The sequence below is a fragment of the Piliocolobus tephrosceles genome, chromosome 12 (genome assembly GCF_002776525.5).
Source record: "Piliocolobus tephrosceles isolate RC106 chromosome 12, ASM277652v3, whole genome shotgun sequence".
Classification (NCBI taxonomy): domain Eukaryota; kingdom Metazoa; phylum Chordata; class Mammalia; order Primates; family Cercopithecidae; genus Piliocolobus; species Piliocolobus tephrosceles.
In genome coordinates, this window is record NC_045445.1 from 108,418,569 (window position 1) to 108,444,943 (window position 26,375).

A 26,375-nucleotide genomic window follows, 5' to 3' on the forward strand; every position below is an offset into this window, starting at 1 on the left:
TAGCATGGCCACTTGCCTTTTGAGAAAGTTCCCAGGTAATTCTGATATACTGGCCCTTCCCTCTTCACTTCCCTCTGCCCACACTGTCTTGGTAATAATCATCAAGTTACAAGAAAATAGCTAATAACCTCTCACATGCTTGAAGATAGTTGATCATCTACCTGTTCTATAGCCTTTGTGCTCCTATTTCCTTTCATCTGCCTGCACAGGCCTGTTTCCCAACTATTGTTAATGATTAATAATTTGTTTAGCATTAACTGAGCTTTCCATTTGTTTTTTTTTTTTTTTTGGTTTACATTTTCCCAGCCATTTGTTACAATTCTTCAAAACCAACTCTTTGCCTTCACACAGCATCAATAAATTAATTTCCTTTATTTTTTGGCCTTGATGTGACTGAGAAAGCCTGGTGTTGCGTTTGCAATGCCTGGCCCTTCAGTATTTATCTGGTCTTCCCAGGAGTGAGATAAACTGTGCATGTTGGTGTTCTGTGGAGCAATCCCTAGGTGAACCCCCAAAGTGGGGAACATCCCCCCCCTCAGGGGGATGTTCTCATCCTCACGATCAGACAGTATTGAGTAGATTTCCCATCTGTCCATGTCAGTGTCATGTAAATGTTTCATTTCCCTCAGAATCTTAGAATTACTATCACTCAGTCCTGCTGACTTACAATCATGTGGTTTTCCATGTCTTTTTCTCACTTTGTCTTTTGTGACAAGTTATTTCTGTGGTCATCATCAGTACGGCTCTTCCAAGAATTCTCTCTCTCTTCATTTCCCTTTGCTACAGTGGGCTCTTGGGGTTGGAAGTTTCTGAGTGCTACCAATGCCCTGCAGACACCATAATCCCATCTTTTCTTGGCTGGTACCTCTGGCAAAGTGAGTCTCAGTGACCTGTCACTTTTGGCACTGAGGCTGTTTCCTCATCTTTAAAATGGCTCTTTGCCCGGGTGTGGTGACTCACGTCTATAATCTCAGAACTTTGGGAAGCCTGAGGTCGGGAGTTCTAGACCAGCCTGACCAATGTGGAGAAATCCCGTCTCTACTAAAAATACAAAATTAGCTGGGCCTGGTGGCACATGCCTGTAATCCCAGCTACTCAGGAGGCTGAGGCAGGAGAATCGCTTGAACCTGGGAGGCGGAGGTTGTGGTGAGCCAAAATCGTGCCATTGCACTCCAGCTTAGGAAACAAGAGCGAAACTCTGTCTTAAAAAAAAAAAAAAAAAAAAAAAAAAAAAAAAAAAAAAAAAAAAAAATGGAAAATACTTCTTTTTCTTTTCTTTTTTTTGAGACAAGATCTCGCTCTGTTGCCTGGGTTGGCCTCAAACTCCTGGGCTCAAGCGATCCTCCTGCCTTGGCCTTCCTAGTAGTTGGGATGGCAGGCATGAGCCGTCATACCCTGCTGGAACATGATAATACTTGTAAGTATATAGGGGTGTGCCCAACACATAACTGGGATGACAATATAACCATTTCCACTTGATTTCCGTGCATGGCTACCCATTTCGAGCTGCTGCAACCTGCTTTTCCTTGCTTGAAGGCTTTCTTTGGCCACCAGAGCCCTTTCTTTTTGTGTGCATGGCAACCTACAAGTGCCAAGGAATAAGTGGTTTCTAGGAAGAGTTTTCAAACAAGGACTGATAGGAGTGAGCTGGTAAGCATCCCAGCACCCTGCCCCTCAGGTGGGCTAATGCTGACGTGTGTGTTCTGTGCTGTCTCCTAGAGCTCCCCAGCTGGCTTAAGCTCCAGTTGTCCCTAGTGTTAATTTGCTTGCAAACTCCCCCTTTATTGACTTTCTTCTCTTCCCTGTCTCACCTCCCCACTCTCCTATCAGTGTTTCAGGAGATCACCTCCCCAAAAAACACTAGCACACAAGTCCTTGTCTTAGAGTCTGCTTCTGACACCCTAGTTTGGGTCTCCCCAAATTTCTCCAGCTGTTCTCCCAAATTCCGATATCCATCTCCAAACTGCCTCCTAGATAACCTGTGCTCACATCAAACTTGACGTGTATAAAATTACACTTACTCTCTTCCCCATCAGACTAGCTCATTCCCCTGTCTTCCCGTATCTCTTAGCAGTCATACCATTGCCCCCCCAGGTCATTCAAGTTCATTCACAGCAAATATTTACAGAGCTCCTTTAGTGGGAGCACAACTCCGTGTTGCTCTCAGCCATAACTGGTTTTTGCTTAGTATTTTTTTTTCTCTTATCCCCTATGTCCCCTGACTTCTCATCCAGTCTACTGGCCTCCTTGCCACTAGTGCCTTCCACAAGAACTTCTGACCCATTATCACTTCCTGTCTTTGCCGAAAACCCATCCATGGCTGTCCACTGGCTGCTGGAGAGAGTTGGAGCTCCACACCTGGCCGGGGAAGGCCCCTGTATGTCTCTGATCTTGGTATTGACCCTCTGGTCTAACCCAGCTGCTCCATCCCTAACCACTCCCTAGAGTCATGGAGCTTCCTGTGGCCATGGCTTTGGTTGTATTAGATTCTACCCATACCGCAGGGTTCAGATGAAATCCCACTTCCTTTGTTGCAGCCTTGCTCCTACTGGGGAGGAAGCTATCCTCTGATTCCTGTAGCAGGATCGGAAACACTCAGCCATACTCAGCCATCTTCATTTATTTGTCAAATCACTGTGTCCTAGGCACTGCCACCATTAAGAACATTTTTTGTTGTTGTTGCTGGGACAGACTCTTGCTCTGTTGCTTAGACTGGAGTGCAGTGGCACCATCTTGGCTCACTGCAACCTCCGTCTCCTGGGTTCAAGTAATTCTCCCACCTCAGCCTCCCGAGCAGCATGCCACCACACCCAGCTAAGTTTTGCTTTTTTTTTTTTTTTTTTTTTTTGTGAAGGAGTTTCGCTCTTGTTGCCCAGGCTGGAGTGCAGCGGCACGATCTCTGCTCACCACAACCTCTGCCTCCCAGGTTCAAGCGATTATCCTGCCTCAGCCTCCCAAGTAGCTGGGATTATAGGCATTTGCCATCATGCCTGGCTAATTTTTTGTATTTTTGGTAGAGACAGGGTTTCTCCATGTTGGTCAGGCTGGTCTCGATCTCCTGACCTCAGGTGATCTGCCCGCCTCAGCCTCCCAAAGTGCTGGGATTGCAGGCATGAGCCACCGCTCCTGGCCAGTTTTGCATTTTTAGTAGAGACGGGGTTTCACCACATTGGCCAGGCTGGTCTCAAACTCCTTACCTCAGGTGATCCACGCTCCCTGGCCTCCCAAAGTGCTGGGATTACAGGTGTGAGCCACCACACCTGGCTGAGAACATACTGATGAACAAAATAAGCATGGTGGCCCCTGCCCTCATGTAGGTCACAGTTTAGGGAGGGAGGAGACAGAAATCCAAAAATTACATGTAAATTATCTATTGCATTAAGGAATAGTAACAGTATGAAGGGTGAACAAGATGTTATCAGAAAGTCAAACAAGGAGGAAACTAACCTAGATGAGAGGTTGTGAATGTTCAGATGAAGTTTTCCTGAGATGAACTATGAGTAGGAGTTTGCTGAAATCAAGGTAAGAAATAGTCCACTTAGAATGAATTGCTCATGGGAAAGCTATAAACCTTTGAGACACTAAAACTGGCCACTGGGACTAGAATTTGGTGAACAAAAGAGCAGTGTGAAGAGAGATGGGGCTGGAATTGTGGTCAAGGGCCAGATCACACAGGGTCTTAGAGGCTGCAGTAGTCAGGTTTCTGCTGGGATAATGTTCCTTAACAAACAGCTCCAATCTCAGTCGTTTGCAACAAGCGTTTATTTCTTCCTCATAGGTCTTTCTATTGCTGGTAGTTCAGGGCTCAGCTACGGCTCTATAAGCCAAGGCTAGGCCTCTGGCTTTGGGATGGGCTAAGGATAGCACCACATTTCTGTCATTCTGGGACCCAAGCTGAAGGAAAAACAGCTACCTGGGGTGAGCTCTTCTCATGGCTAAGGTAAATGCAAGAGGGCAATTGGAAACAATGTCTCTTAAGGCCAAGATTTGGAGCCAGCACAGTTATCTCTGTCCACATTCCACTGGTCAAAGCCAGTCATAAGGCCAAACCCTAAGCCAGTGGGACAAGAAAATAGCTTCTACCCTGTCTGCTAGGAGGCATACAGTCAGATAGCAAGGGGTGTGCGAGTGATTCCATCTTACGTAGAGGGGAAAGTTGGGCATAGTAATCCAATCTACTGCATGGACCATATTAATGATTTTTCTTTTTTATTCTGACAACTGGAAACCATTGTATCTTTCTTTCTTCCCTCCCTTTCTTATTTTTTCCTTCTATTTTTAATTATCCACCTAACACATGAGTATATTTCCACTGTAAAGTACTTGAGCTATGTGAATAAAGCCATAGTCCTCTTTGTTTCTCCTGGTGGCCCCTAATCCAAATCCCTTTCCCAGACATAATCACTGTTAATGTCTTGGATGCTTCTTCTCTAAGATTTTTTTAAAATTGCATTCCTGGCCGGGCGTGGTGGCTCACACCTGTAATCCCAGCACTTTGGGAGGCTGAGGCAGGCGGATCACCTGAGGTCAGACGCTCAAGACCAGCCTGGCTAACATGGTGAAACCCCGTCTCTACAAAAATACAAAAATTAGCCAGGCGTGGTGGCGGGTGCCTGTAATCCCAGTTACTTGGGAGACTCAGGAGGGAGAATCACTTCAACCCAGGAGGCAGAGGTTGCTGTGAGCTGAGATTGTGCCATTGCACTTCAGCTTGGGCGACAGAGTGAGACTGTGCCTCAAAAAAAAAAAAGCTTTCCCATACACATATATGTATACAGAAATGTAGAATTTGTATGGATGTGCTTTAACATGAACGACATCATATACAATATCTTGTTTTGCAGTTGCCTTGGATTTTGTTTTTTAACAATTTCCTGAGCTTTAAGTAAATACCTGGGAAAGTAATGCCATGGCTTTTCAATGACAAGGGTCTCCAACTGTCTTACTTAGGCCTTGGTTGGAAGCTGTGGGGGTGTGGTCCCAAATAACAAGCCCTGTAAAGCCACAGTAATATTTCCAGTATCATGTGCTCTTCCAGAAAGTTCATGCTCTACTATCAAGAGGTGAAGTTTCTGCTCCTCCTCTTGAAACTGTGCGGGGCTTTGTGATTGCTTCACCTAGAAGCGTATGATAGAAGTGACACTATGTGACTCCTGAGACTGGACCATAAAAGTTGATTCAGTTTCCACCTGGCTCTCTTTTGGGGTACTCACCCTTGGGACCCTGCTGCCATGCTGTGAGGAAGCCCTGGTTAGATGTAGTGCAACCAAGGCCCCTGGTTTTCAGCTTTGACTGAGCTCCCAGTTAACCATCAGCTCCAACTTGCCAGCTGTCTGTGAGCCATTTGGGAGGTGAATCCTCTAGTCCCCATCCACGCCTGCCCAAAATGCAGTCATGAGCAACATCAATGGTTGTCATTGGCGTAAGCATCTAAATTTAGGGGTGGCTTATTGTGCGGCAAGAGATGAATGGAGCACCTAGTGGCTGAGACAAGAGTTCCCAGTGGAAGAGGAAGCTGTGGCAAAGCTGTCACCATGCCATGAATTCAGGAGCCCCTGGGTTTCCCCTGAGGAAGGGTTCATGCTCCCAAAGCCTAGAGCTGGGCTGAACTTGTGGACATTGTTGGGGGGTCTTAGTATGGCAAGCCTGGCTTAGTAGCACACAAAACATATGACATGCAGTCCCTGCCCTTATGGAGTTTGCAATCTTATTGGGGCGAGAAGACTTAGCAGTTCTAAAGTCAGCCAGTGTCCCCAAGTCACCATGTGTTGTAGGTCACCTGCTGGTGGACAGAAAGGGCTAGAGGACTTCAGAGAGGAGAATGATGGCAGTTGGTCACGTGATGTGGTGACATTGGCAGCCACCAAGACTTGGGAAGGCTGCTGGTTTGGGGAAAGTGAGGGGTTTGGTTGTAAACACACAGAGTGGGAGGAGATTTGGGGAGGAGTTGCAGCTGGCTGGCTGAAAGAGCATCACATGAAGAGGTAGGGGCCTGGGGCCGTGGGCTCAGACCTCCAACTCTGACAAACTGCCAGTGTCACTTTGTATGTCACTTGACTTCTGTGGGCCCCAGTGGTAGGGGCACCAAATAAAATACAGGCCACCCAGTTCAAGTTGGATATCAGCTCAAGAAATGAGTACTTTTTAGTATAAGTGTGTCCCAAATATTGCATGGGACATACTAATGCTAAAAAAGATGTATTGCTTATCCGAAATTCAATTTGAACTGGGTAGCCTGTACTTTTATTTGCTAAATTCGGCAGTCATGGCCAGTGGCCCTATTTGCAAAGATGGAGTCTTAGACTGCATCGCTTCCAAGGCCGTGAAGCCTAGAGGCAAAGTAGGCTCTGGATCAAACGCTCTGCCTGGGTGGGATCCCAGCTCTGCCATGGGTCATGGTGTGACCTCTGGCAAGCTATTGTCTTACCTCCTTCAAGCCTTACCTGTAAAATGGGAATAACTATGGCCCTTCCCTCACAGGGTGGTTGTGTGGCGTCGATGAGGCAAAGTGTATGAAGCGCTTCATATGGCCAGGCACACGGCACCTCCATACTTAAAGTGAGATATTATTACTCTTTCTAGTGCCAAAATGCTGTGGTCCAAAGGAAATCATTTATTAAGCAACAGACATCTTCATGCCTTCGTGGGTAAGGCTGTGTGTGTTTGTTGGGGGGCAGGCATGTAGAGATAAAGAAGCCACCGGCCTCACCCCCTAGGAACAGAAAGCTGGTGTCTAGCCAGCAGTTGCAGATGAATCCACTACCCACTGCGCTCAACTCCCACAGTTAATAACATTGCAAAATGAGGGTTGTGGATGCATTCTCCCTTCCTCGGCATCTTTGCAGGCAGGTTTTTAATTTTAAGCAGGAGAAAAACCATCAGGTGTTTGAGGCTCCTGGGGGCAGCTAATGCTTCCTGTCAAATGCTCACCCTGGGGTGCTTTGTTACCCTAACACCTCCAGAACTTGGAGTCAGCAGCAAATTGCAGGACAAAATTCTTATGCTGCAAGTTTATTGCATATTCATAGAATTTAGGCCATTAGGCAACATTAGCTTTTTTTTTTTTAACCTTTTATTGAAGTATAACCTACATTCAGAGAAGCCTGAGCGTACAGCTTGATACATTCTTACAAGCTGAAAGTACCCGTGTATAAGAACCCCCAGGTAGAGACACAGAACATCAACAACCCCCAAGGAAGTCCCCCTCATGTCCTCTCCCAGTTGCTGCTTCCCCAAGGGACGTATCCCCACCTTACATAGAGAGTAGTTTTGTCTATCTTTGAACCTTATGTAAATGGAATCATACAGTTTGTCTTCTTTTGGGTCTGGCTTCTTTTGCTCAACATTATGATGGTAAAATTTACCTGACTTGTGGAGTGTAGTAGTAGTTTGTTCCTTCTCATTGCTGTGTAGTATTCCATGGGTGACATTTCCACCATTTATTGCTGTCAATTGGCTTTTGGGTAGGGTTAGCTTTGCTGTGGACATTCTAGTACATGCCTTTTGGTGGATCCCGGCAACTCTTTCTGTGAAGTGGAGCTAAGGGTATTTGTATGTTCGGCTTTAGTCGAACAGCCAAATGGTTTTCTATAACATCAACTTTTCATTCCTAAGGCTGAACATATCGGAGAAAGGAAAACATATGTAGTTAAGTATCTTTTGATACCTTTTATGTTCTAAGAAATTAGCAAAATCAAAGTGGAACGAGAAAGGAAATGTTCACTTTCAACCTGTGTGGTGAAAAGCTTTGGAAGTGTTTTTTAAAAAGCGACCTGTTCCATCAACTCTGCCAGCTCTTTCTACCAGAAACTTCTTCCCGTTTGTCCTCATGGAAACAGTCGCGTAAAATAGAGACGTTAACATGCACGGGAATGCCTTGGGGATCTTGTTAAAAATGCTGATTTTAATTCAGTAGGTGTCGGTGGGACCTGAGATTCCATAAAGCTCCCAAGTGATGGTTATACTGCTGGTCTGAGGACCACACTTCAAGCAAGGGCCACCCACTGGCAGTCAGTATCAGACTGTTGGTGGTCACGCTCTCTGGCTCTCACCTGGTTCATCTACTTCTTGAGCATGGGTAGTGCATCTGTTGACAGGCCCTGGGGCTAGAAATAAGGAAGGCCTTACAGCAGGACAAGAAAACAAAAAATGCCGGGCTTTGGAATCTAAAAGAACAATGATCATGTCCTGGCTTAGCTTTACTGGTTGTGTGACCTCAGCAGGATACCTAACCTTCCTGAGCCTTAGTTTCCCTCTTGGTGAAATGGGGTAATAGTACCCACACTGCAGGGGTGTTGTGGGAAATGCCTGTTGGGTGCTGTGCACATGCTGGGCTGCTGATAAATACTGGCTATTATTATTTGATGCACTCTCCAATAGTTTTTGTAAGTAGGTAGGACAAAAATACATACAAATCATGCAAGTCTCGGTGCATACAAAAACATATGGTAAGGAGCTCACAGTCCAGCAACACAGTCCAAAACAAATTCTTCCAATAAAGCAGATAATTGTCACAAGCTACTGTGTGGCAATTACTATCTTTATTTGTGTGTGTGTGTGTGTGTGTGTGTAAGACACTGTAGGGAGACAGAGGAGAGGGTGAGAATCTCTGGAGGGAATCAGAGGTGGCCTTACAGAAGGGAAACTGGGTTTTGAAGGGTGAATAGGAGCCTGCCAGGCAGATAAGGCTGGAGGTAGGTGAGGGGAGAAGGGGAGCTCATTCCATTCAGCAAATAGCATGTGCATAGGCACAGAGGCACAGAGAGGCCCAATGGTTCATGTGGTGGGGAAAGACTGGATGCAGGGTTGGGGGGCTTTAACTCTTACCCCAAGGGGCTTAGATGGGCACCCCAGTTAAAATGTATAGCAAACCACGGGCTTCCTGGTTGTCCTTTTTGGGCCCCTTTTCCTCCTTCAAGGAAATCCGATCCCTATTCCTAGCTTTGGCAAGCCTAGCATGCGAACACTCTTCCTCAGCTGTGACAAAGTGTGCTGCGAGAAAACCATCTGTGGCTTGGTGCAGTGGTTCACGCCTGTCATCCCAGCACTTTGGGGGGCCGAGATGGGTGAATTGTTTTAGACCAGGAGTTCCAGACCAGCCTGGGCAACATAGAGAGATCCTGTCTCTACCAAAAACAAAATAAGAAATGAACTGAGCATGGTGGCGCGAGCCTATGGTCTCAGCTACTCGGGAGGGAGGCTGAGGTGGGAAGATTGCTTGAGGCCAGGACTTTGAGGCAGCAGTGAGCCGTGATAGTGTCATTGCACTCCAGCCTGACGGAGCGAGATTCTGACTCAAAAAAGAAAGAAAAAGACTCAAAAAAGAAAGAAAAAGAAAACCATCTGTGACATACCCCTGTGACTCAACCAGGAGTTCCTGCTTTCTGGTCAGGGAATCCAAGGCTGTATTTAGAATTGGAGGCTCAGAGAGTAGGTGGGGGGTGCAGTTGTTCACACCACCTCCTGAAGGTAAGTCCTGGGCTCTGGCAGGCCCTACGTCACACACTGTCTGCCACCCACCCAGCCCAGTGGGACATGTTGCCCATTGAGACACTCCAGGCCTGAGCTCAGAAAGCAACTCCCAGCTGCCCCTTGGGGACCAGCGAGACACCCTTCTAGTGTGCCGGAGCTCCTTCTGCCTGCTGATCACCTCCTCTACTGCCAAACAGTGTGCTGGCACAAGCCAGGAAGCTGAGGAGACTGTTGGGTTTGGCTCCTGAAGGTGGGCCTGGGGCCAAGGCATTGTGTCCAGCCAGCCCTTGCCGGAGGATAAACTGTGACGCGCAGGCCAGGCGGCCGCTCGGGAAGGAGATTCAGCAAGGCCTCTGGACGCAGGGCTCTCTTCTTGATCCAGAGCCAGGGCCAAGCCAGCTTCCCCGCCTGTCCTTGGTGCTTCCTAAAACAGGTGACATTGGCAGGGGAGGAGTGACTAGAGATCCTCTACTCAGGGGCTTTCTACGTTCTTGATTTTGAAGTAGCAGAACTCCTTTTGCTAATCAAAATCATGTTAATCTGTAGCCATAGTTGTCAAATGGGCTGAAGGTGGGCTGTGAGCTGGCTCTGGGAGGGGCAGGGTGGAGACCCACAGCCAACCTTGGTCCCTACCAGGCTCCGACTCATCTTTGTGCCGCCTCAACACAGCTTTCAAAACCACAACCTCAGCCAAACCCCTCGCTTTTCAGTGGAGGAAATTCATGCCAGAAAAGGGTGGGGGAGGTTGGGGGAGGCAGAGAGGTAGCTCGAACCCCGGTCTGCTGTCTCTTGGGGCCAGCCTCATGGATAGCGAAGTGCTTCAAGCCGCTGTACTGTGGAGAATAGAGGCAGGTTCAGGTTTCTGAAGCCTGAGAAGCCTCCTGATCTTAAATGCATCTGAGCCGGAGACTGGCTGGACACTGCCCACATTTGGGGGTTCCTTCAGGGAGGGCTGCTGGGCCAGGACCCAGGCCTCACAGGGGTCCATGGGGCTACCTTCTCCCAGAGCTCATTTGGGTTCCGTGCCTCTCCTCACTGGGCACAGAGACCCCTTCACCTCCTGGGGGCCCCTGATTGCCAGACCCTTTCTCCCCTACAGCAGAGCCAGCCAGCAACCTCTCCCTTCAGCAGTCCCCCCCCCCCCCCCCTTCCCCAGCCATTAGATGGGAAGCTGCTATATTAATGTCCCTTCTTCGTTCTGGCCAGTGGTATCACTGCCAGGTCCCCCCCTCCCACCTCCACCCTAATGATTTGTCCTGGCAGCAGAAATATTACAACGATGATTTCATGTAGAATTTCATTTGCTGTTTTTTTTTTTTTTTTTTAATCCCTTGAAGAAGGGGCTGAGCGATTAATGGGTCTTTGAGAGATCAAAGCTCTATGTGGCAAAGAGCTAATAATAATCATAGCTAACATTGATTGGGGACTTTTTATGTGCCCGGCACCATCTCACAGGCGAAACAAACCTTTGAGGTAGGCACTGTTTATCATTCCCATTACTGAGACACAGAGAGACCAAGCCAGGACCAGTGGTCACACAGCCCCAAGTGGTAGCATCAAGATTAGAAGGCATGGTAGTGTGGCTTTGCAGTATTCAATCACCTGGCTATGCTACCTTGTGAAGGTTTGAGCGGAGCACTGGGCTGGGAGTCCAGGAAACAGAACAAAATTAGCTACTAGGCCCTCTCCTATCCTGTGTGCTGCAGCTACTCAGAGGTCAAGTTGAATCCTAATCACCTAGAAGCTTGAAGACTGCTGGGTGGGGACTACGCATGGTTAATGTCGCTCTGTGTGGTGCCTCAGCATGGCTCATGGTCCACACGGGAAGGAGCCAAGACTCCATCACTCTTTCGTTATCTGAGCAGGTCATTTTGTGCCTCAGTTTCCCCAGCTCCTTTCTTTTTTTTTTTTTTTTTTTTGAGACGGAGTCTCGCTCTGTCGCCCGGGCTGGAGTGCAGTGGCTTGTTCTCAGCTCACTGCAAGCTCCGCCTCCCGGGTTTACACCATTCTCCTGCCTCAGCCTCCGAGTAGCTGGGACTACAGGCGCCCGCCACCTCCCCCGGCTAGTTTTTTGTATTTTTTAGTAGAGACGGGGTTTCACTGTGTTAGCCAGGATGGTCTCGATCTCCTGACCTCGTGATCCGCCCGTCTCGGCCTCCCAAAGTGCTGGGATTACAGGCTTGAGCCACCGCGCCTGGCCTCCCCATCTCCTTTCTTAAGAGATAACCATGGATACCATTTGTTAAGCACCTACTGTGTACTGGCAGCTTTATGTAAAATAGATCTACTCCTCATGGCAATCCTGAAAGGTACATATTAATAGCCCCTTTGAGAGATGAAGAGATTGAGGTTCAGAATTCACTACCTTGGCTCAAGTCCACACAGTGAGTGGTTAAGCAGGTTCCAATCCAGACTTACTTAGATGCCAAAGCCCAGGCTATTTTCTACCACCTCTAGCTCCCTTCCTTAAAAAGAAAATAGCTACCATGTGCCAGGCACTTCTTGAGAATGATCTTTTTTCCTGCAACACTCTTGAGAGGTAATGATTATGACCTTCATTTTACAGATGATAAAACAGGTTCAGAGAGGTTTTGTAGGTTGCCCAAGGTCACACAACTTAGTGGTGTTAGGTCTGGTTTTCAAACCTGGGTCTGTCTGTGTCCAAGCTCTCCCTCTTTCCATGATGTCATATATGTGAAATGGCAATTAACTAAACATGCCAATTTCTCCACATAGCCAGAGGTAATCTGGCTGTTTGTCGTCTTTTGAGGGGCAGGAAAAAGGGAATGTTTTAAAAGCCAATGTTAGGAAAAAGTAGGTGAGACACTTGGGAAAACTCCCTGATTGTAAGAGGTATAAGGCACAGGAGTAAGAATCCAGCAGAGGGTGAGGGACTCAGTCCATTCATCCATCCATCCACTCATTCACCCATTCATCCATCCATCCACTCATTCATCCATCCATCCATCCATCCATCCATCCATCCACTCATCATCCATCCATCCATCCATCCATCCATCCATCCATCCATCCAGTCATCATCCATCCATCCATCCATCCATCCATCCATCCATCCATCCATCCACTCATCTATCCATCCATCCATCCATCCATCCATCCATCCATCCATCCATCCTCCCATACATTCATCCAACCCTGATCTTTGAGGAGAGACCAGGAATCTTGGGGTGTTCTGCTGGCCTGTCTGCTTTGTAAGTCTGTGTCTCATGTCCCAGGTGTGATCTCAAGGAAGGGAGGTGCTTCCTGGTGCAAAAGATAATTATGAAGAGGAACTCAGGCCCCATACACAGAGGAGGTTCTCCTCACTGGTGCCTGACCTCTCCAAAGGGCAGAAAGTAGATTTTATGGACCTCTCTAGAGCTTGGGGGATGCACATTGGCTTTCAGCTCAGGAAGACACCTGAGGCTGGAGAACCTGAAACAGGGACAGAGATGGGTGATTTATTAAGATCCCCCTATTCTTCTGGGTCCAGGATTTACACCAAAGGGAGGCTCCACTTCATCTCTCCCTCCCACACCCATGTCTACATGGCAGATGGGAATTCAGGGTGTGGAGGGTGTAGTGGCAGCAAGGGAGAGGAGCAGGAAGACAGTTCATTCAGGAATCTCATGTGGCATTTGTGGCTGCTGCTTCCACTTCATTGATCAGATTTTTCCCAATTTGCCAGGCTTGGACAACTGATCTGAAAGGTTGCTCAGAACATTTTGGGGATCTGTCCTTCAGAATCTACCCAAGAATCTTTGTCCCCTTCCGAATCTGGTCCCAACCTCCATGGGGCTTCAGACTGCAGCATGAGCTTTTTAAACTCAGTTTTTCCTCTTTCTATACTATTGGCCCTGACTCCCTTTGAGAACCTTCCGTGGCCCTCACAGCTTTATCTGCTACTTCCCCAGCACGGCTTGACAGTGAGGCCTCTGTTGTGGCATTGGTGTAATCCAGTTCAGCAAATATTTACTGGGCCTGATCCCTGCCAAGAACCATGCAAAACCTGGGAGACAAACACACCCTGCAGCCAGTGGCCTGGGAACTTTTGCTCGTTAATCCCATCTACAAGGAGGCTGCCCTGTGAGTCCTTTTTGCATGAACTATCTCATTTAGCCCTCAACCCAATGCCCATTTTTCAGATGGCAAAACTGAGGCCTTGAGAATTTCCCCTTTATCCTATTTCGCTTACCTTATGCTACAGAGATGAGATTTGCACTCATTTTGATTTCAAAATCTATATTTTCATCACATTCCTTTGACTTACTTGGGCCAAAGCCTCAGTTTCCTCAGATGGGTGATGGGGACAATTTTATTCGCAACCTTAAAAGAATGTTGTGAGAGTCTTTCTTCCTTCCTTCCTTCCTTCCTTTCTCTTTCTTTCTTTCTTTCTTTCCTTCTTTCTCTCTCTCTCTCCTTCCTTCCTCCCTCCCTCCCTCTCTCTCTCTCTCTGTCTCTCTTTCTTTCTTTCCTTCTTTCTTTCTTTCTTTCTTTCTTTCTTTTTTTTGACGGAGTCTCGCTCTGTTGCCCAGGCTGGAGTGGCCGGATCACAGCTAACTGCAAGCTCCGCCTCCTGGGTTTACGCCATTCTCCTGCCTCAGCCTCCCCAGTAGCTGGGACTACAAGCGCCCGCCACCTCTCCCAGCTAGTTTTTTGTATTTTTTAGTAGAGACAGGGTTTCACTGGGTTAGCCAGGATGGTCTCGATCTCCTGACCTTGTGATCCGCCCGTCTCGGCCTCCCAAAGTGCTGGGATTACAGGCTTGAGCCACCGCGCCTGGCCTTCTTTCTTTCTTTCTTTTCTTTCCTTCTTTCCTTCCTTCTTTCTCCTTTCTCCTTTTCTTTCTTTCTTTCTCCTTTCTCCCTTTCTTTCTTTCCTTCTTTCTTTCTTCCTTCCTTCCTTTCTCTTTCTTTCTTTCTTCCTTCCTTCCTTCCTTCCTTCCTTCCTTCCTTTCTTTTTTCCTTTCTTCCTTTCTTCTTTTCTTTCTTTCTTTCCTTCTTTCCTTCTTTCTTCCTTTCTTTCGAGATAAGATCTTGCCCTGTTGCCTAGGCTGGAGTGCAGAGGCACAATCACAGCTCATTGCAAACTCGAACACCTGGGCTCATGTCTCTCGTCTCAGCTTCCCAGATAGGTGGGACTATAGGCACATGCCACCATGCCTGCCTAATTAATTTTTTTTTTTTTTAATTTCGTAGAGGTGGGGTCTCACTTTGTTGCCCAGGCTGTCATTTTCTTATTGTGATGATGAAGTGGGGTCTGGAAAGCTGCTGTGCCTTGTGGAATAGTTAACTGATCTGGGAGCTTATTACAACCTCAGGAAAGCCCTTGCTGAGTAGGCACTTAGAATCTTCATAGTGAGCGGTGCTGCTAGCTCTTCTTCCCATCACTGGTGTCCTATCGCAGCACCTGGAACCCCAGAGGGGACATTACTTCTATGCTTTGACTCCATAGAGCTCCATGAGGGTGTTCAGGGGATAGGGAGAGTCAGGTATATCAAGACTGTTAACGAAGGCCTTCAAGATGATCTTGTAGAAATCCAACTCCGTCATGATACGACGTGGAAACTGAAGCCTGGAGAAAGGCTGGGACTTGTTCAAGACCACACAGCTGTTTTTTGGCAGAATTGGAGTGACCAGGCGGCTGTTAGGACTCTCCCTGTGCGACTCCGGGGTTTGTTGTTCAAGTTCATGTCTCAGCTTTTCCAGCATGACAATGCACGGCCTCTGAGAAAGGGCACAGGGAAGGTGCCTGCAGGAGGAGGAGGGGAGAGGAGGGAGAAAAGTCAGGAGGGATGGGAGTCCCAGTCACCGTCTTTTGAAAAACATTAAATATGAGAGTTGATATAATCCTGGGGACCCCCAAACTGGTGGGGTGCCCCAGGACGCCCACCTGTAGCAAGCTGGGAGTCTGGCACTGGAATCTGTTTTATAAATGAGTTCCCTGGGTTCCTGAAGCACTCACTCTGGCCCAACCCCTGACAGAGAGGCACCTGAAGCCTGTGGGGCTGAGCTGGTTTGCCACCCAGTTCCTCCCTGGTGGGGCAGGTCCCACTGTCCCCTGCAATGAGGTAAGTCCCAGTCCCTCCCTCCACCTCCATTTCTCCAGTTGATCACGGTCCTCCTTGCCCACAGCCACCATGGACCCCATGACAAACACACGAGACTCAGGCCTGGAAGATCTATTAGTGCCACTCCTGTCACCGCCCGCAGAGCGGGAGGAGAGGCAGCCAAATGCTGTGCTAATTATTCTAGCTTCCAGCAGGGTCTCGGAGGTCCCAGCCATGGTAAATCTTAACTTTCATGCTATGGTGCACCGGGATGCAATTTACTTCAAAGAGAGCATAAATCCCCACTGCGGCGTGTATCAGAGGAGTGTTACATAAAAGTGGCCCATGTGCTTCCCACCCTGGCTGCCTTCTCTCTCTCCCCTTCTCTCCCTCCCTCGCTCTCTCCTTGTAAGTTTGAAAAAGCCAGCCCGCGGTTGGCTACACATCTCGCACGCAAAAACATTTACACACACGTCTGCTCCCAGCCTTATAAATCACCAGGCTTGGCGACTTGGCAGTGGGAACACAGGCAAGCTCTATTTTTACCAGCACGGTCCGCAGACAGTCCCGGGGGCCCCTCCTTTCCTACAGTGACACCTACTGGTGCTAGCTTTGGCCAAAGGCAGCCTTGCTGCTTCAGACCCATTTCTCAGGCTTTGGAGGATGGTAACTGATCAAAGCCTGGCCCTTCCCCCAATTCTTCCTCTGCTAGCCCCCTCCAGCCTCTGGGGAATTCCTGCAGCCACAGATTCCATCCAGGAAGCCCCACCCCACCACCAACGCCCTCAACCAGGCTTGACATAATAATTACCTTCCACAGAGCTGGGGACTGCAAGAGGCAAGGCCAGCACAGCTCATTAGGATGTCAAAGGATCGTGGGAATTGGGGAGGGGACTGCCTACCAGGTCACACCCCTCCCTCCAAAAGCAAGGCTCCTTCCCTGTAATGCAACCTCCTGGGGGGTTGTCCAGTTGTGTTTCAAGCAATTACTTCCCTGTGAAAGACATCTGTTATCTTTGCTGACACACACGAGACTGGCGGCCGATGTGGTTTCTGCGAGGGGCTTGTGAATCCTGGCATTGTCATCGCAGCCCCGGTTGGGAACGAAGAGGGTGGGGTGAGACAGAGGCACGTCTGTCTCCCATCCCCAGGCCCCAGCCCCGGCCTCCTCCCAGTGACCTCTCCGGAGGCAGCCGTGCCAGGTCTAATGCTCCTAATGTCATCTTTGCAGATCCATCTGTGATTCCTTGATGCTGTAATTACTGCGGCTCCGCTCCCCTCGCAGCAGCTGCCATTAGCTGGGCAGACCACAGGCTGCGGTGACGTGGCCTTTGCAGCCTCGGGGGTCTCTGAGGGTTGGCCGGGGTGGGCAGGACCCTCCCTGCAGACCCTGAGCTGCCAAGAGGCCCAGGGAGGCTGACTGAGCTGGTTGAATGCTGACGCTTAGTGGCTTTTCCCTGAGTGTAACCTCCCCCTACTTCTCCCACAGTCAGCCGACTGTGGAAAGTACCCCAGGATGCAAATGCCCTGGGGTGAAGGGTGAATTCTGCACAGTTCAAATTCAGCCGCTGACACACTGGTGACCCTGGGCAAGTCACAGCCCCTCTAAGCCTTGGTTCCCGCAATCATAAAAAGGACAGGGTTGGATTCCCCAAGAGGAGGGGAGGTAGATTCTCCAAGGCCAGAAGCTCCCTTCCAGCCCTGACTGGGGATCCCTCTTGTTTCCTATCTCAGCACCTGGAAAGACCTGTACAAATGATGGGTGCTTTTTTTTAGAGGCCCAGGGAGGTTACCAGGTGCATTCTTGGGACAGGAATGAAAAACAAACACCCTAGAACCCTGCTGTGACAAGAACCCAGGCCGTAATCTCAGAGACTATCTATCTATTGCTTTCTATTCTAGCACTTTGGTTCTCAGGAAAGAAGCCCAGGGGTGGTGTAAAGGGCTAACCTGACCTGCATTCAGGCTTTGAGGGTAGGACAAGAGGGACTATGATGTACTCGAAGAAAATCAGAGTAGAATCAGACCCTGAAAAAAGACGAACCAAAGTTTTGCTCCTGGCCCTTCACTTCCTCATTCTCCTCCCCATCCCCAGTGTTGCCCTAATGTCACTGCTACTGATAAAATAATATTGTATTCAAATCTGGCTGACAGTGAAAGTGGGTACTGTACAGAAGTCAGCCCCTTGATGGTTTTGAAACATGCCAGCAAATTCTTTGACACTTTTCCCATCCAGAGGCAGGTTCTCTTGTCCTTCCCCTCGAATCCGGGGTTGGGGCAGGCTGTAACTGCTTCAACCAAAATACTACTGAAAGAGTGATGCTGTGTGGCTTCTGAGACTAGGTCATAAAAGACCATGCAATTTCTGTCTTGTTTGCTGTAACATTCATGCTTGGAGCTCCAAGTTGCCATGTAAGATGTCTGACTCCTGGCTACCATGCTGGGAGGAAGCCCAGTCCACACGAAGAGGCCACATGTAGATGCACTGGCCAACTGTCCCAGGCTTCGAATTATTTCAGCTCAAGCACCAGACATATGAAGTGTGTTAGGCCATTCTTGCATTGCTATAAAGAAATACCTGAGACTGGGTAATTTGTAAGAAAAAGGATTTGATTGGCTCACAGTTCTGTAAGCTGTACAGGAAGCATAGCACCAGCATTTGCTTGGCTTCTAGTGAGGCCTCGGGAAGCTTTCACTCATGGTGGAAGGCAAAGCAGAAGCAGACACCTCACATGGCAGAGTGGGAGCAAGAGATGTTGGGGGAGAGGTGCCACATATATTTAAACAACCAGATCTCACAAGAGCTCGTTTACTATCAAGAGGGCAGCACCAAGGCATGAGGGATCTGCCCCCATGACCCAAACACCTCCCACAAGGCCCCACCTCCAACATAGGGGATTACAATTCAACCTGAGATTTGGACAGGGACTAATACCCAAGCTATATCATGAAAACCTCCAGACCATTCCAGCCCCTGGCCATGGAGCCACTTCTGCCATCCATGTCTTCCCGGCCAAGGCCGCAGACGTTGGGGACCACTGACAAGCCACTCCTGCTGGACTCTGTCTGAATTCCTGGCCTAGGGAATCTAGGAACATACTAAACTGGTTGTTATTTATACCTCTAAGGTTGGGGTAGTTTGTTAAGCAGCAATAGATAACAGGAGTCCCTTAGACCAGGCTCCTGCCTGGCATCGAGCCTAATACATGAAGACATGGACACCTGTTTTCCATAAAGGAAGCAGGAAGTTTTCTAGAAGGCTGAGAATGGCATTGGGCCAAAGGATCTGCCATGTGGGCTGTACAGTTAGTCCCCGGCTGCAGAACTCTGCCCGGTTCCAGAGGGAGGCTGAACTCCGGGCATGCCTGTCCTTGTGACCTCCAGTGTTAGCCTCAGTATTTGAGTGAGACCTAGGAGTTGAAGGCTTCCTTGTTTCTGTTCAAGTCTCATTTTATTTTCAGTGTAATCCAGAAGCCTCCTAGCTGAGGCTGGAAGAAGGAATGAGAGATGTCCTGACCCTTTCATTCTCCGCTAGTTTGTAACTTGGGCCAAAGGGGGATGGCTTTAGGAGGGAAGGAGAAGGCGCTGGGGGATGGTGGAAGACAGTGCCCATGAATAGGCACACTTTTTTGTGGTTTATCTGCCAGAGGACAGAGGACAGATTCCCACCCGGGCACCAAGAATGTCATTTTGCTATGTGACGTACAAGACCTTGGCTGCCACTTTATAGTTTCAAGAAGGAGTGTGGGTAGGAGGCACATTTGGCTGCCTGTGACCAGAGTCAGCCTGTTGGTCTGTAACTTGTACAATTTACAAGGAAATCAGATCTGTTTTCTCCATCCTTTGGAACCATCAAAAGACTGACAGTGCATTCAGTTGTGGGCTATCCCAGGATACACTTAAATGTTTGCTGGAACTTGTAATCCTAGCTCAATTTTACACATAAAATTCAATCAACGACAAATTCCAGTTTGCTATTTAGAATTTGACAATTTTGTGCTAGAGTGCTCTGTTTTTGATCAAAAAAGCACCCGGGAGCCCAGATTGATAAATAATTGGCTACAGGGTGAAAGAAAGCAACTTTGAGGTGAAAATACAAATCTTGTTCTTAAGCTTGCTTTGACTTGCTGTCCAATGCAATTTAGCAATTCTCATCTTTGAAGGGACACATTTTAGCTAAGTGGTAAACCTGACCATGAGCAAGACCCTACAAGCCACTGAAGTTGATTAGTTGTGATAAAGATTTAAAACTGAGGTTCCAGAGAAGAGGAGAAGAACAATTAACTTCTCAAAAGAAGGTAATATGAGGGCTTGGGGCAAAGCCTGAGGAAACATATCTGTCTTGGTGGCCCAATGGAAGTGGCCTGGGGGAAGCAGGGTTTGCACCTGTAACGCACTGATGTCCTTTTGAGGTGTTCATCCTCTTCTTTCATGTCCTAGGAAGCAGCCACCTGTCTCCCAGCTGTCTGGGACCGTCTGCTGTAGCAAGTGACATCACAGTGACCAGAAACCACCTCCCCTTTGTCTGGAGCAGTTATGATGTCATTCCCTCTGGCAGCGAAGCGGGATGTTGGCAGCTGGGATTCCTCCGGGTCCTCCTGAAGTGATAATTGCCTTAGATTTTGTTATAAAGTGCAGCTGCTAATTATCTTGTTAAATCACAGCCATATACTTTTTGGATCTTTTTTTCCTTTGCAATCCATTTAAACAATCTGGGAGATTAAATAAAACCACATACCCTAAACAAAAACAAAAACACCACCCAGACACACACATACACACACACACACACACACACACACACACACACACTCACACACATATTTCTTCTTCCTTCAAACACCATAAGAACAATTTTTTAAAAATGAAAAGGGTACAGATATGGCATGATTAGATTACTTCCATTAAAAAGCCATCATTTCAACATCCTCATATAAATATCTGCATCCCGTTGCATATTTTAAGCAATTGCATAATAAGCCCCCAAGTGAAAAACAGAGCAAAACTCATTTCCTGACCACAAAAGGAAAAAGGAGTCACTATGTGCTCTGAGTTCCAAGGAGAACTGGATTACATTCCTCCCACACAGACTAGAGGGAGATGGAGTTCATTGCTCCAGGGGAGAGAATTATGACAACACTTAACCACTGTGACCCACGCTGCTCCAAGCTGCTCTGCGCTTCTCCACGCCATTGGCCATTAGAAGCATGCAGCTCCCACTGAGGTCAGAGGAAGGAAGGAGAGGACCTGGCCACCTCCCTTTGGCTGGGATGCTCCAGGCACGTGGGAAAACCTGTCCTGGGTTTCAGCATCAACAGGTGAATGAATGTCAGGTGTGGCTCAAGCCTCCTTACCATTACTTGTGATTGGCAATTTTCAGGCTTCTGAGTTTTGTGGTCCTGCTGGAAGTTTGCCAAGCAGTGGGAGAGGAGGGAGGTGAGCATGGGCACGGCCTGCCAGCCCCGGCACACAGGGAGGCTGAATGGTACAACCCAGACCTGGGTCTGCATCCTTGCTGAGTCACTCCCAGCTCAGGCTCATTTTCCTCGTCTGTAAAGGGGGAATCATACTATTTCCTGCTTCATAGGATGGTTGTGAGGGTTAGGTGGGATCATATTGGAAAAGCACCTATGCAAGGATGGCACTTAACCAGCAGCAGAGCTAAACCACTGCTGTGGATATATTGCAGTGGCACCCCAAATTATGAAGGCCACGCTTTGGCTCTTTCTGTTTCAGGGCAGGGATAGAGGATGGAGGTGGCTTGCCTCAGGATGGGGCCTTGCTTGCTAGAGAGCCAAAGTTCAGGCTCTCTTGGGCCCCAACCAAGGTGATGCTCAAGCCCAGCCCTTTACAGCTGCCCTGGACTGTGACCACCTTGGCAAGGTCATCTCCCTTCCCCTCTTCAGCACTGGCTCCTCCAACCAGAGCTGTATTCTGCTCAGCCAATCCTTCTTGCTCTGGGGAGAGTAGAGTGAACACTTCCTTAGGGGTGTCCAGACCTGCACTTAGTCTTCTAGCCTGGCCTGAAAATAGGTATCAGGTCCGAGGCAGGCCATGATCCCCATGTGTGCATGTGTACCAGTACTGCAGTTGCTGAGGCATTCCCTTGTAACTTCTCCCCTGTGGGCTGGAGGCTCCTCCCCAAGCAAACAACTGGAGACAGCTCTATGAGCCCCGGTGAGTTACCTTGCCCTGCCCAGGTCAGTCTTTGGGTGGGGAGGATAGGGAGGTTGCCAAAGTGTGTCTCCTCCAGGGTCAAACTGCTCCCCCTCCACCACAAAATGCAAACAGAGGCAGAACCCCAGGTATAGAAAGCATCCATTTGTATACAAAGGGGATGTAGGGGGAGGGCAGAGGATTGTTTGCAGGTTGGCTTGTATATACACACACTATGTTTGTCAGGAAAGATAAGAACCCAATAATATTGGCTGCCTCGGAGAAAAGTAACTGGGTGGGTGGCTGGGATAAGTGTGGGAAGGAAACTCCTCATTGTCCACTTACTTGTATCTTTGGAATTTTGAGCCATGTGATCATATGAGCTATGTAAAAATAACAAAAAATAAATACATACAAAGTTATATACAGATATATATAAATACTAAATACGTATACAAATACACACACACACACACACACACACACGCAGTAGTAGATATCTGTTTTTTTGTGCCTACATAGCAACCTGATTTCCTTTTTGGGTAACCACTACCCACATTTGGTATTGAACTTAACACTTCCTCCTATACACACACACACTTTGATGGTAGGTATATGACCCAGGCCAATCAGAGCTCAGGATACCCCTGGCTGCTATATTCGTTCAGGCTTGGGCACATGACACAAGCCAGTCCAATAGCAGCCCTTCCTGCAATTTTTGTTACTGCTATGGGCAAAGAGACACTCTCTAGTGTTTGGTGTTGCTGAGTGGGTAGAATATCAGCCTGGACTGGCCAGCAACTGTCTTTACTGGGAGCGAGGGGACATCCTGCCTTGGAATGAAGCCAATACTGAGGAAAACAGAGGAAGCAGGGGCGTGGGGGTTGTGTGGGGGGTGGGCAGAAACAGAGAACGAGTGAGAGACATTGGCAGACAGAGAGGAACAGGCTGTGTTCTTTGACGTAGCTCAAAGCTCTGTATCCAGCCATGCCCAAAGTGGGCTATATTCCATGAACTGGCAAGCTATGGGGACAGATAATTCCCACCCCTGTGTTTTCTTCCTTCAGTTCGTTTGAGTGGGGTTTCTCTCCTTTACAACTGAACAAGTCCTGAGTGCATACATATTTACATGAAGCCGAGTTACGATGAAAGGAAATCTCTGGAGCAGCCCGGAGCACTGAAAGGAGTGGTAGAGAAAGCCTCCTAATAGTTTCTCAGCAAGTTCCATCTTTTCCCGAGGATATGGGAATGGTATTCATTCAAGCGTTGAATCTCCTTGCTGTTTTGTTTAGCACTGGCTACCAGCCCCTCTGAGCCACTGCCCAGCTGTCTGGCATGGTCAAAACAGAGTCTTCATCCCTGTGATCAAGCCTATTTAATAGCCTTCCTCCTTCCTCCATCCTTTTGGATGCCATCTTGGTTATCTGGCACAATGCTTGAATTTGGACAATTAAGAACACATGACTTCTTTGCATTTTGAGAAAAAAGGCAGTGAGAGAAGAGCTTGGACTAGAAATGTGAAGACCTGGGATCAAGCCTCTCTTTGCCATGTGATGTTGGACAAGCCTTTCAAAGGCTTCATTTTAAACTTTATTTTTCTCCTCTTAAAAATAAAATCTGTCAGGCCTGCTATGCACTCCTTGAGGACAATGACCATGTTTGTCTTCTTTCCCCCTTCTCTGCCTTCCTCCTCCCCTTCATTTCTTTCTTCTCATCTTTCTGTCCTCTGGCCTCAGATGTGGAGTTGAATTATCCGTGCACCTTACTGCCAGCTTCATCAATCCCAGCATAGATCCCTCTTGTTTTGTTTTCTTATTTTTCCTCTACATCCTTCATCCCTACTCCATTTTCCTCTCCCCATCCTACCCCCAGGTCTGACACCCACTCTAATATATTTCCTTTAAAAGATATATGGCATTTTGGGGGGAGTATACATGTGCTTTTAATTTATAAGAATAGTAATTTAATATAAAGCTATAAATCTTTTTCCTTTCGTACTCAACACGCTGTCTTAAAGACCTGTCCATGGATGTATGTAAATCTGGTGTATTGTTTCTGACTGCTACATGGAATTCTGTCATATGTATCTACCACCATCACATGTATCTCTGGGGTAAAGACCTGGGGGTTTACACAGACTTCATTCCTAAGCATTGCCAGATAATCCCTCAGAATGACATATCACTTTGCAGTTCCACCAGTAGTGCATGAAAGTTCCTCTTTCCCCATATCTTCTACAGCACTTGGTTTTATTGAACTTCATAAGTTTTGCCAATGTCTTACGTTTAAACTAATGTTGTTTTAATTTGCATCTCTCTGATAATTTGCAAAGGTTGACAATTTCTTCCTCTTATTATTCATTAGAGGTTTCCTATCTATGAATTGTTTCTCCATATTATTTGATCTTGTTTTTCCTTGCTAGTTTTCCTTGTGGGTTTAAAAAAAAATAATCTCAGCATTTCTTATGTGTTTGATAACAGTGAACACAGCCAATACCTACTGAAGAGCACACACAATGCAATTTATGAAAATCTGAAACTTGAATATCGGTTTTTTTCTCCCTTTAAAGTCTGGTTCACTTCTTACTTTTCAAAATACAAAAATCAAGCACAATAATCTTGAAGTAAATGAGTCAAAAGAACTGTCCTTTAGTTTCTTCTTTTGTCTAGTTTTTTCAGAGACAGGCGGAGGGGAAAAAGAGATTGAAGGATGAAAAGATGGAAAGGTTAAAAGAATGGAAAGAAAAAAATCAGAATCTAAAAGGGGAATGTAGAAAGGGAAAGAGATGATGATGAAGGAAGGAGTGAGACAGACAGAGTCAAGAGAAAGAGGAGGAGGAGAAATGAAAAGGAGGAGGCCTAAGAGGAAAGAGAGGGAAACACAGAAAAAAGACAAAATGAAATAGAGGCACAAAGACAGTTGGAGAGAGAAAAAATGGAATGAGTTTTGAACCTGTTCTGAACCCCTCTGCCTCACCAATCTATCTTACTACCTCCTCAGGCGTCTACTCCTTCTAGATCTTATCTCCAATGTCTCCGGTTTGATGAGCCCAGAGGAACTCATTCCTAGCCCAGTAGCTGGTATGGGTTGCACCTCACTTCCTACATACAATGTTCGGGGCTCTGACTTCACTATTTCCAATTCTTCTGTCTCCTGGTTAAAGCTTTACCACTTCTAGGCTGTACATTATTCTCTAGTGGTTGTTTGGGAAGGAATCTGCTCCCTAGCCAGACTGTGAATTTCCTGAGGGCAGGGTCCACTCCTTGGCTCAGCATCCTACCATTCCCTGGGGCTTGTGCCTTAGTACCCAGTCAATAAACATTTGCTGAGTGGATGAACGAAGGGATATCGCTGCATCAACCTTCTCAGCACACATCACACTGTGGTGACCTGCTGCCAGCCAACCCTCTCAACTTCTCAGGGATATTTCTCATGAAATGGCTTGTCAGAACTCCATCCTTCCAGCTAAGTATGACGGGCTGAATTGTCTCCCGATATCGAGTCTGTGGAATGCTGATGGGAAGGAAAATGCTGTAGTCTATGTTTAACATGGGATGCGTTTCAAACCTCGCAAATGATCCAGGCAGAGGCAAGGGCAGTCCCTGTGAGGGAGCGTGGCATGCATTTGGAAGGCAGTCCACATTCCAGCTAAGCACTGGTTCTGGAGTTACGTCACAAGCACCTCTGCCAAAGGAAATAAGGCAGCTTTATGCTTTTGATAAGATGTGCATGGGATGCCCATCAGATGGTCTCGAGACTTTTCAGAAACTTTATCAAAGATAGAAGCCCCAGAAAAGGGCAAGATGCTTCCCTGGTGTTTGCCGAATGGCGTGGGAGGAGATCTTGTGTTTCTTCCCAACAGTGGGATTACACTTCATGGTTGAACATTCTAGAAACTGGGGTTTGGTGGGTGAGGGTGGACTCCAAAGAGTTCATAGCAGTAACCCCTGTGGGTTCCTAAATCAAGTTCCTTTCTTATGTGAGTTCAGCAATGTATTACAAATATTACATTGGCTTCTCTAATGAGATTAGATAATAGCAGAGACACTTAACATTAGATAACGCCACTTCTTCTGATTCCTAATATGATGCTCTTTCCTGGTTACTTAAGAACTGAATGAATGAGAAATGGAAGAAAGGCATTTGGGATTTGGTTCTCGTTGCCCCGTGGAGCGAAGCCAGGCTGCAGAAGGCAAGCAAAGTGCTGAAGTTGGGCCAACTTCTACTGGGTGGTGAGGCAGCAAGAGCTGAGCGACCCTGTGGTTTGCAGTGATGGCAGTATTCTTTTTTGTTCTTTTGAATTAAAGCTGCACTGGCTCTAATTCCTCCTTCATTTTGGATCCAGCAGTTTTATAGCTCAGTTCTCCCTTTTGCTCCCCTACATTTACTCTTTTTTTCCCCCTAGAAAGGAGCTGGAAAGCTACCCAACCATGGGGACAGGGTTTTTGCCTTAGGAGGCATTGGAAGAAAGGCAGAGTCCCACAGGGAGTGGCAGCTCTCTCCATCTGTCAGTTTCTAAGTGTCGATGAGGGCCTTGCTTTGTCTCCAGTGCCATGGAGCAGGGGTCTGTGTCACTAAGATGTTTTTTCTGCCCTCCAAGATCTGATAATCTTGGAGAGAAAGTCTCTACTTTAGAGGTTCACAGTGGAAAAGGCAAGAAAAGAGACTACAGTAGTGGTTTTAGAACACCCTAGAACAG